Raw genomic sequence first — 11,501 nt, forward strand, 5'->3', positions numbered from 1 at the left:
AAGCAAAATGTAAATATCTACAAAGTAAGTTTGATAACGTGATATGCACCTTGATCCTCTGGGAACAATATGCTTGCTGATTGTTTCAGTTATTTCAGATGTCTGTTGTTAAAATGAGAAAGTGACCAAGTTCTTATTCCAGTCAGGAATGCATTCGGTAAAATACAGACCATGAGACATACAGAAAATGTGTCTGTCTTTCATATCCTATTTGCAACGAAAGTTTACAAGTTTCTGGGATCTTGCATAAATGCCCCCTGTTCCTAATGCCCCCTGTCCTCGCTACCTAACTCCATTTTTGCAAGACTCTCACAATATTGCTTTGGTTGTATCATAATGATTCTCCTTTAATGAACAATTTTAAACAGTAGTTTATTCTGAGCTAAATATGTGTCAACATGATCCAAAACTATGATTCAAGTTACCTTGAAATCAACTGTGTGATGAAATAGCCTAAAGAATGTGAGATTATCTTTGCCAATCATTCTTCTGACAGTTAATATCCAAAATGACTCAAAAAATTAGCATGACTAAATGTCCCATCAATACATGGGAAGAAGGACTGAACACATACACTTCACAAAGGAAGTCAAATGGCCAAAATGTACATAAAAAATTATTTTGCATCTTTAAATAACTATTAAGTTATTTAACTTAATAGTGTAAAGGATTCTTGACTCCTTACTAATTCTTAGAAGGCAGTGTAATGTCTTGTGTGTGCACACCCTAAATCTCATCTCTTGCTCAGGAGTGAACAGCCATGTGAAAAGGTCCCCATGATGAGGAACTGAACCTTCTGGCTAATAACCACATAAGGGAGTTTAAAAGCTGACCCCATACCTTCAATCAAACCTTCCACAAATTACATCCAATATCTTGACTGCATCCTCTAGTTCACAAGCCTGAAGTGCCCGTTTAAGTTTGACACACCCCTTCCCATTTTGCAATTCTAGCTCAATGTGAACATGAACTTGCTATAATGTCCATAGTTCCATTAATCTCTAAGTTTCTTGTATCAGAGTATCTACAAAGGCTCAACTTATACAGATCTTGAAATTATCTTCTGAAATCCCACTTACTCATAGATAATGCTTTTCCTGATTGATTTGAATTGTCCGTTTTCCTTGGAAAGAATCTATGCATTGCTGGATTTGTTGCTACGCAAACTCTTTCATTCCCACTGGAGATCAAGATATCCTACACATTAGTCTCCACATCCTTGTCATGTACAACCTGAGAAATGAAAAGTTCTGCTCCATTAGTATAAAAATTACATTAAATTTATTAATTAAATTTAAAAATAAGATATCCCAGACTTTGCTTCCACTGATGCTAACCAGGATCTGCTTAGACAGAGTCAAGTGTACACTAGTCAGGACCAATACCTATGTCCTAATGTAGAATATAAATCAATAAAAGATTAGTACTAAGGGAAAGAAACCAATGAAGTGCATATTTTAGTCATTTAAATTAGAGAAAAGAACCAATGTTAATAAAATCATTTAGTAGGACATACCCTTCTCATTCAATCATAAAACAAGCAAACTAAAATAAGAGGAAGGGGCAGCAACAAAACAAACATGAGTGTATATGAGAAAGAGAATGGAGAATAAGAAGGTTGATGCTCCTGAGTACCAAACAGGAAATAGGAATCATGTAACCAAGAGCAGGCACTGGATCCTGCAAAGGACTAGGCAAAAAATAGGGTCAGTGTGTAGTTTTACAAATAGGAGGAGCTGAAAGGGAGAAAACTTTTCTTGGTCTAGGGATTTGTTTGAGTGTCTGGAAAGTTTCTCTAATTTCGTGCAAATTCAAATAATTAAAAACTAATCGCTAGTGCATTGCACTGCACTGCGCTAGACACGTTCACAGGGAACTGTTAAATGCACGTGTTGAGTCCAGAATGAGAATGGCAGTCACAATCAGACTCTTGTGCTGTTCAAACTAAGTACCCTGGTGAAAACAGGTAGCGAAAAGACACTGGCTTTGGTCCTTACTGAAAGTGTACACTTGGATGTCTCTGAGCAGATGCCAGGTAGCATCAAAATGGAGGTGAGACGTGAGATGTCTTGATTTTCAGCAGGTGAACAGTGCAGGTTGCTTAGCAGCAAATCCCATGATGGATTGATTCTCTCCAAGCCCCCTTCACTATCTGCTCAACATCCTTATGAAATCACCCATGATCTGTAGTACATATTTCTGTTTGTGCAGCATGTCAAAGTGAATAAGAGTTTAAATAGAATATCACCCCATCCCTTTTGAATCCTAAGATTCTAGGACTTTTAAAAATTCATTTATTTTGTCTAAAAACCTATAGTTATCTGTGTATGTGTGTGCAAATAGAATTTGTACACTTATATATAAACATTTTTCAGTAATTCGTATACTTCTATGTAAGATGATGGCATCACTACAAAAGAAATAATGGAGACCATGTCCAAAATTTTTCAGGTTAGGATATGTATTTTCCATTGAGAGCTGAATTTTAAGTGATGTTTACAAGTATGACTCATGTACTTTGGAAATTGGTCAGTGTTCATGGAACAATGTGGGTAGTCATAGTTGGAGGAAATATTTCAGAAACTATCAAGAGCTATTAAAGATCTAAATATTATCAGTGAAGTACTTAATGTCTTTATTCTGAACTATATTTCATTCTATGTCTGAAGAACACATTAAAATTTAAAAGTGACTTCTCTCACACTGCATGCAGATTTACATGTGTGATTATTGCACAGATGTAGTACATTGAACATCATAATGGAGCTGTTTTAAAATTCCATGTAGTTTTACCTATTAGGTAACATTTAATAAAAATGTTAATTTATATAGTCATAGAAAAGCTATATAAAAAGCAAAAATCATCTTTAATCCTATCTTCCATTAATAATATAGTATTTTTAAATTTGTGATTTATTTCATACACAGTGCCAGTTACATTTTTGATAGAATAATTTGAATTAGTATGAATTTTTTTCTGACTCAACAAATTATAAATAATTTTCATACCACTACCTTAGCTGAAATAGGGAAATAGTTGACACACTTTTCCTGAATAAACCTTAATTATGCATTTTGATTTTACCCAAAAATTCAGACTTGCATTTCTCACCAAAAGGTCATCATCTTGAATATATTTCTGTTTCTCCTTTTATATACAGGATATGATTCCAGTGTAACTGCAGTCAAATCTCCATGAAGACCACTTGATACTTACTATTATTTATTCATTTTTCACTATACGAAAAGGATATTATTTAAGATTATGATTATTATCAGTTAGACAAAGAAGCATTATTCATATTTAATAACAGTAGATATCATGAAGTGTTTGTAAAATTGTGGTAAATGCTCTTTTTTCTAGAAAATTTGTTTCTTTTTTATTTACTATTTATATGAGAAAATATAGTATGGCCTGCCCATTGAACCTGCCTGAAGTGATGTAATAGTGTTATGATTTCCGATGGCCTTATGGTCCTCTATTCATGCCCCATTGGAGGTAATAAATCCTCTCAAAACAACATTTACAGAAACCACCTGGCAGTGAACAAAAGGCTTGGCTATCAGACCCTAGTAACCCCTTGGAAACAAAAAGTGAGCTGTTCTGTGCTGTGCTGAATTGCTTGGTCGTGTGAATGGATACTGTCATTAACCTATGGCCCACAAAGGTGCAATGACTACATGCCACTTGACATTTTCTCAGAAAAGGAAAAAGAGAAGATAATATACTCACACTAAACCTTTCAACTGGGCTCAGTTTCTATATTCTGAACTGATGTTCCTTCTGCTGTATTTTAAGAATAGATAGATGATAGACATTCTTAAAGGAGTAAATATGTGTAAATTTTGAGAAATTCCTGATCTGTACCATCATTGTGATGTATCCACTTAATATTATATCACAGAGATTCTCATGTGTCACTCACTAGTTTGTGCCTTTCTAATGTAATCAGATTACACACACACACACACACACACACATACACACACACAGACAGGGGAGTATTTGAGGTTATTGTTTTAGTAATTATGATTGATTGTTTCTACAGTGAGACAACAAAAACAGGAATCTGGGATTCGGTACATATTTATTACACAAGCTGAAACAACATTTATTGTTACAAGCTGTAATAAATCACTTTAGGCAGGTTTAGTGGACAGGTCACCCCTGCAATCTTCAGTATAAATAGTAAATAAAGAGGAAGCAGCATTTCTGCACAAACATGAGTTATCAAAATAGTTTTAGGGGTAACACAACTACTACCTCTACCACTACCCATGATACTCAGTATATCCTCTTCTCTTTCATTTTAGGAACAAGAGAGTGAAGAACAAAGGGGACACACAATTTGTCTAGGTCACAAAACTAGCCAGTAGTAAATCTAAGGTTTAGAACCAAGTACCTTACTCCAGAAAACTTCATTTATAATTCTAGTTACAGTGTTTTGCAAATGGCTCTCTAAAATTCTAACACAAAGATGTGCCCTAACTCATTTCAATGGATAGTTATATGTGTTTCCAAATTAAGCTTTTGGGAATAGCTGGATGATTAATTTATTGTATATAATATTTATTTTCTTTAAAAAAATCTAAACTTAGGTAGATTTTCCAGCATAATAATCTTTATCTCCACTATATTTTTTGTATTTTATTTCCAATGTGGTTTATTTTAAAATGGTAAGTACTTAGAATGCTCATTATTATTTTTGATGTAATACATGCAAGTCATTTACTTTATGGAATTGCTAAAAATAACATAAATTTAAGACTGAGTGATTTAAATGGGAAAAGTATTCTCTTGCAAAATCACAAAGTGTGGAGGCAAAATATTTCACAAAGAATATCCAAGAGAGGAGCTGGAAATGCAACAAGTAGAAAATTAATGTACTTTAATTTATGTTCTTATATTTTTGAAATAAACAATAATCTTGAGTAAATTCATGTCTTCATATTAATAAAATGCCTTTGACATTATTTCTCTTTTTTCTGTTTTTTATTAAATTATTTATTCTAATTTATTATGCATGATGACAGAATACAAATAATTTCATATTACACATGTAGAGCACAATTTTTCAAGTCACTGGTTGAACACAAAGTATTTTCATATCATCAGTGTTTTCATACATGTACTTAGGATAATGATGTCTAACACATACTTTCATTCCTACCCCTTTGACCCTTCCTTGCCCTCCCTCCCCTTTGCCCTATCTAAAGTTCCTCCATTTCCTCTGTACTCCCCACAAACACCATTATGAGTGAGCATCCTCATATCAAAGAAAACATTCGGACTTTGGTTTTTTGGCATTGACTTACTACACTTAGCACTGTATTCTCCAACTCCATCCATTTTCCTACAAATGCCATACTTTTATTCTCTTTTAATGCTGAGTAATGTTCTATTTTTGTATATATAGCATAATTTTCCTATCATTCATCTACTAAAGGGCATAAAGGTTGGTTCCACAATTTAGCTATTGTGAATTGTGCTGCTAGAAATATTGATATGGCTGTGTTCCTGTAGTATGCTGTTTTTAAGTCCTTTGGGTATAGACCAAGAAATGGAGTAGCTGGATCAAATGCTGCTTCCATTCCAGGTTTTCCAAGGAATCTCCGTACTGATTTCCAGATTGGCTGCACTAATTTGCAGTCCCACCAGCAATGTATGCCTTTTTCCCCACACCTTCACCAACACTCATTGCTGTTTTTATTCTTAATAGCAGCCATTCTGACTGAAGTGAGATGAAATCTTAGAGTAGTTTTGATTTGCATTTCTCTAATTGCTAGAAATGTTGAACATATCTTCATATGATTGTTGATTGCATATAATCTTCTGAGAAGTGTCTGTTCAGTTCCTTGGCCCATTTATGTATAAATTGGACTATTTGGTTTTTTTGGTGTTAAAGTTTTTGAGTGTTTTATATTTTTTATATAATTTAGAGATTAGTGCTCTATCTGATATGTTTGTGGTAAAGATTTTCTCCCATTCTATAGGCTCTCTATTCACCTTACTGATTGTTTCTTCTGCTGAAAAGAAGTTTTTTTTAGTTTGAATCTATACAATATATTGATTCTTTATTTTAATTCTTGTGCTATAGAAGCCTTATTATGGAAGTTGGGGCCTAATCCAACATGATGGAGATTTGGGCCTACTTTTTATTCTAGTAGATGTAGTACCTCTGTTTTAATTCCTAGGTCCTTTAAGTTGAGTTTTGTACATGGTGAGAGATAGGGGTTTAATTTCATTTTGGATTTCCAGTTTTTCCAGTGCTATTTGTTTAAAGGGCTATCTTTTCTCCAATATATGTTTTTGGCACCTTTGTCTAATATAAGATGATTTTAATTATGCAGGTTAGTCTGTGCCATTGGTCTACAGGGCTATTTTGGTGCCAATCCCATGCTATTTTTGTTACTATTGCTCTGTAGTATAGTTTAAGGTCTAGAAAAGTGATGTCACCAGCTTCACACTTCTTGCTAAGGATTGCTTTGGCTATTCTGGGTCTCTTTTCCATATGAATTTCTTATTGATTTTTATATTTTCATTGCATTTCTATTTCTATGAGGAATGTCATTGGGATTTTGACTGAGATTGCATTAAATCTGTAGCGCTTTTGGTAGTATGGTTATTTTGACAATATTTATTTGCCTATCCAAGAACAAGGTAGATCTTACCACCTTCTAACATCTTATTTAATTTTTTTTTCTTTAACATGCTGTATTGTAGAGGTCTTTCACCTCTTTCATTAAATTTATTTCCACATATTTTACTTTTTGAGGCTATTGTAAATTAGGTGGTTTTCCTAGTTTCTCTTTCTGAGGATTTGTCACTGATGTACAGAAATGCCTTTGATTTATGGGTGTTGATTTTATATATAGCTACATTGCTGAATTCATTTATTACTTCTAGAAGATTTCTGGTGGAATGTTTTGTGTCTTCTATGTATAGAATCATATTGTCTGCAAATAGTGATAATTTGAGTTCTTTTTTTCCTATCCATACCGCTTAAATTTCTTCTGTCTGCCTGATTACTCTGGCTACAGTTTGAAGAACCATGTTATATAGGATTGGTGAAATAGGGTATCCCTGTCTTGTTCCAGTTTTTAGAGGGAATGCTTTCAATTTTTCTCCATTTAGAATGATGTTGACCCAGGGCTTAGCATAGATACCCTTTACAATACTTGTTTGACGCATATATATTTATAACTGGTGTGTCTTGTTGATGTATGGTATTCCAAGTTTTCCTAGCACTTTGAACATTAGGGGTGTTGTATTTGTCAAATGCTTTCTCTGCATCTATTGAGATTATCATATAATTTTTATCTGTGGATCTATTAATGTAGTGAATTTCATTTATTGATTTCCATATATTGAACCAACCATACATCCCTGGGATGAACCCTGCATGATCATGGTGCATTATAGAATTTTAAAGGCTGCAAGAGAGAGAAATCAGATTACTTATAAGGGAAGACCAATTTGGATCTCAGCAGAATTTTCAGTCCAGACCCTCAAAGCCAGGAGATCATAGAAAAACATATACCATGTTCTAAAAGAAAATGGATGCCAACTAAGAATCTTATATACAGCAAAATTAAGCTTCAAATTTGATGATAAAATACAAATGTTCCATGATAACCAAAAGCTAAAAGAATTTAATAAAACAACAATGAAAATTTTCAAAGGGAAGAACTACAATAAAGGAAAAGCCAACGGAAGGAGAAAGCAAGTCAAGCTAAACACCAAAAAATAAACAAAAATGGCTAGTAATACAAATCATGTCCCAATAAAAACCCTGTTAATGGCCTAAACTCACCAATCAAAAGACATAGATGGGCAGATTGAATTTAAAAAAAAAAAAAGACCCAACAATATGCTGCTTTCAAAAGACTCATCTCATAGGAAAAGATGCCCATAGACTGAAGGCAAAAGTTTGGGATAAAATATACCATTTACATGGTATACATAAACAAGCAGGAGTTTCCATCTTCATATCAAGTAAAGTAGATTTAAAGCCAAAGTTAATCAAAAGAGATATAGATGGAAATTTCATATTGCTTAAGGGAACCATACATCAACAAGACATAATAGTTATAAATATATATGCACCAAACATTGGAGCATCTATTTCCATCAAACAAACTCTTTCTCAAGTTCAAGAGTCAAATAGACTACAACACAATAATTCTGGGTGACTTTAACACACCTCTTTCACCACTGGATAGATTTTTTTACAAACAAGAGCCAAACAAAGAAACTATAGAAGCTAAGATGCAATCAATAACTTAGACTTAACTGACAGATATAGAGTATAATATCCATCAACAAGCAAATACACTTTCTTCTCAGCAGCACATGGATCCTTCTCTAAAGTAGATTGTATATTATTCCACAAAGCATCTCTTAGTAAATACAAAAATGTAGAGCTACTTCCCTGCATTCTATCAGAGCACAATAGAATAAAATTAGAAATCAATGATAAAATAAAAGTAAAAGCTACTCCAATACCTGGAGACTAAATAATATGTTATTGAATGAAGAAGGGGTTGCAAAAGACATCAAGGAGAAGATTAAAACATTCTAGAAGGTAAATTAGAGCACTGATACAACATATCAAAATATCTGGGACACTATGAAGGCAGTTCTAAGAGGAAAGTTCATTGCTTGGAGTTCATTCCTTCAAAGAAGAAAAAGTCAACAAATAAATGACCTAACATTATATCTCATAGCCCTAGAAAAAAAGAACAAATCAACCCCAACATAGTAGAAGACAGAAAATAATTAAAATCAGAGCTGAAATCGATGAAATTGAAACAAAAGAAACAATTGAAAAAATTGACAAAACAAAAAGTTGGTTCTTCGAAAAATAAATAAAATCGATAAACCATTACCCATATTAACGAACAGAAGGAGAGAGAAAACTCAATAATAACATCCACGATGAAAAAGGAAATATTACAATGGACACTACAGAAATACCAAAGATAATTATAAATTATTTTGAAAAATAGTACTCCTATAAAATAGAAAATATCAAAGGCATTGACAAATTTCTAGAGGCATATGGTATGCACAAACTAAATCAGGATGATATATACAATTTATTTATTTTTATTTATTTTTTTTTTTACATTCTTTTATTTTTTTTAATTTTTTATTGTGGGTTGTTCAAAACATTACAAATTTCTTGACATATCATATTCCACACTTTGATTCAAGTGGGTTATGAACTCCCACCTTCACCCCATACACAGATTGGAGAATCACATCAGATACACATCCATTGATTTACATATTGCCATACTAGTGTCTATTGTGCTCCGCTGCCTTTCCCATCCTCCACCCTCCCCCCTCCCCACCTCTCCCCTCCCCTCCCCTCCTCTCTCTCTACCCCCTCCACTGTATAACCCTGAGGGTCTCCTTCCATTACCATGCAATTTCCCTTCTCTCTCCCTTTCCCTCCCACCTCTCATCCCTGTTAAATGTTAATCTTCTTCTCACAGGGAAATGGATGGCATTAGAGCAGATTATGCTAAGTGAAGATAGCCAATCCCTAAAAAACAGATATATACAATTTAAATAGATCAATTTCAAGCAATAAAATAGAGGGTGCCATCAGAAGCCTACCAACCAAGAAAAGCCCAGGAATGGATTGATACACAGCTGAGTTCTACGAGACCTTTAAAGAAGAACTAACACCAATACTTCTCAAACGATTTCTTGAAATAAAAAAAGAGGGAACACTTCCAAACATATCTTATGGGCCAATATCATCCTGATTCCAAAACCAGACAAAGACACATCAAGGAAAAAAAACTTCAGACCAATATCTCTAATGAAATAGATGCAAAAATTCTCAGTAAAATTCTGGCAAATCAAATACAAAAACATATCAAAAAGGCATTGTCTCTTGATTTATTAAATAAGACTTTATTTAGAAAGAAGTTTTAAACAGTGATTTCATTATATTTGTTTTATTCTTATTCAAAAGATAAAAGGGCATTAAAATGTCTAGACATTGAGGGTAGATATGCATAACTGTAACCTAAGAGATTCTAACAGCAATTAAACATTTTTCTCTCTTTATACACACACAAACATACAAAGCTAGGGATCATTTGTGAGGTCTATGCTATTCTTTCCTAGTATCCCTTTGCATATTTCTTATTATTCACTCATTTTGTACCTATTTCTCTTTTTCTGTCTCCTGGGATACTAAATATCAAACTTCTCTTTATTACTAAGTTTTTTTTTTTAATTCTCATTTCTTCAATGTCTGCCTTTTGTGTTTGTTTGTGATTTCATCATGTTAATGCATAAGGGTTTATTTTAATTCTATTAGAACACATAGAATATAAACCAATAATTAACCCTCATGGCAATGTCATACACCACAGTCAAGTTTCAGAAAGTTTCAGTGCTATTCTCTTGTATAGGAACAGGAGGAAGTGCAGGTTACCATCATTGTTCCATTAGTTTTCAAGATAAAATCCCCTTTTCTTGAAAATGGAAGAACCTGGAGAATTGTGTAAGGCAGTCTAAATACTAACGGCAAGAAAAATTGCAGAACTGATGTCATTTGTGCTCTGTGCTCAGGTCAGAAGCCAATGTTTGGAAAGAAATAAGTAATGGGAAATGGTTCCACCACTCCCCATAGCACCACATGGGGTAGCAAGCCTTTAGCTCCTTTCGAGATCATTCAGCATCCAAATTCCAGTGGCATGTCATTGGTCAAGGTGACTTATTTTCCCCCCATGGACATGAAGAGGATTTTAGCAAATACTAATTCTCAAAACTCCAGAGACAAATTGCAAAACTAACTAATAAGAGATTTTTGTCCTAAGTCCCTGTACTTTTATGATAGTTCCACACATGATTGTGACACTCAGTAAAGATTAAGAAGCACTAATTTAGGACAGTGCATTCAGTTCCATGCTTCCTGCCTCTGAGCGCCCTGTTGTGCTTGCTACTGACTGATTTGCTCTGGAGAATTGGAACATGATCCACAATACTGACTAATGAGAGAGAGGTGAAGTTAGCTAACCTCTGAGAAATGTTTACTTTCTTATCAAAATTAATGAAGTTGAACTCTCATTGTGACCATTAAGGTTAGGAAGTATGAGGATTAACCCAAAATACTAAAGAGTGCTAGCAAGGTAGAAAAAATCCTGGTTTTTATTTGACCTACTAAATTGGTCAATCAAGTAGTCAAGAATCTTTCTTAATATAAGTAATGGATTCATCAAGATATTTCACATTAGGATTTTGGTTATTTTCAGTTAAGGCTTTTTTTCTAATAAACAAAATTCCTGTGTCAATGACTATGAATATTGAAGATACCAAGAAGTAGAAATGACAGGGTAAATTAATATTGAAGTTTTTATATCAGTATGGTTTGAATATTTCATATTTCACAAATTTTACTTGTCACTATAAGTCAACAATCATCTTCTAATCACATCTCACATGAATTTCCCATACAAACTTGAACTTTGGAAAGCTT

The sequence above is a fragment of the Marmota flaviventris genome, chromosome 17, assembly GCF_047511675.1.
Source record: "Marmota flaviventris isolate mMarFla1 chromosome 17, mMarFla1.hap1, whole genome shotgun sequence".
In the NCBI taxonomy this organism is placed as follows: Eukaryota; Metazoa; Chordata; class Mammalia; order Rodentia; family Sciuridae; genus Marmota; species Marmota flaviventris.